The sequence below is a fragment of the Orycteropus afer genome, unplaced genomic scaffold (assembly GCF_000298275.1).
Source record: "Orycteropus afer afer isolate SDZICR_OR568_19922 unplaced genomic scaffold, OryAfe1.0 scaffold00399, whole genome shotgun sequence".
NCBI lineage: Eukaryota > Metazoa > Chordata > Mammalia > Tubulidentata > Orycteropodidae > Orycteropus > Orycteropus afer.
Genome location: NW_006921986.1, coordinates 1,657,775 through 1,658,469, shown reverse-complemented (window position 1 = coordinate 1,658,469; position 695 = coordinate 1,657,775).

Genomic DNA, 695 nt, shown 5'->3' with positions numbered 1-695 from the left:
AAAAAAAAAATCTTTCACAGCCCTCAGGCTAGAAGGTTTCCTTGCAATGTGTTCTCTTAAAACAAGGTAATTTTCTTTCATATCACTTACCAGCATAAGTTAGTATTTATTTTTCTGAGTAATTTTTTGATTAATGTCTGTCTCCCCACTAGGTAATACATTGCATGATGATAAGAACTGTGCCCATTTTGCTCATCATTATATTCTCGGGGCCTAGCACAGAACCTGGCATGAAGTAAGTGATCAGTAAATATTTGCCAAAAGCTTGAATAGATATGTAGACTTGGCTTCCAAGAGTTTCATTTCCGAGGCAGTATCTCTGCAGAAATAGATTGCCCAGTCTTCCTTCCAAGGAGTGGCTGGTAGGTTTGAACCACCAGCCTTCTGGTTAGCAGTCAAATGCCTTAGGCATTGTGCCACCAGAGCTCACTATCATTAGCTAGGAGACAAAAATATCATACTTAGGCTCCAAAGGCCTCTTCAGTTGTTACTTTCATTATGAAGTTTCCCTGTCCAATCCCCTTTCCTTCTCTGTGGAATAAATAACTCCTCAGAATATGTCACACACTGTGTGTTCCTTTGTACATCCTTGGGGTTTTAGAAGGAGATGGGCTTGACTTCATCCATACCTTTCAACCAGACAGTTTCACTTGGATGTTCAGGTTGTTGTTGTTGTTTGTTATGTGCCGTTGAGT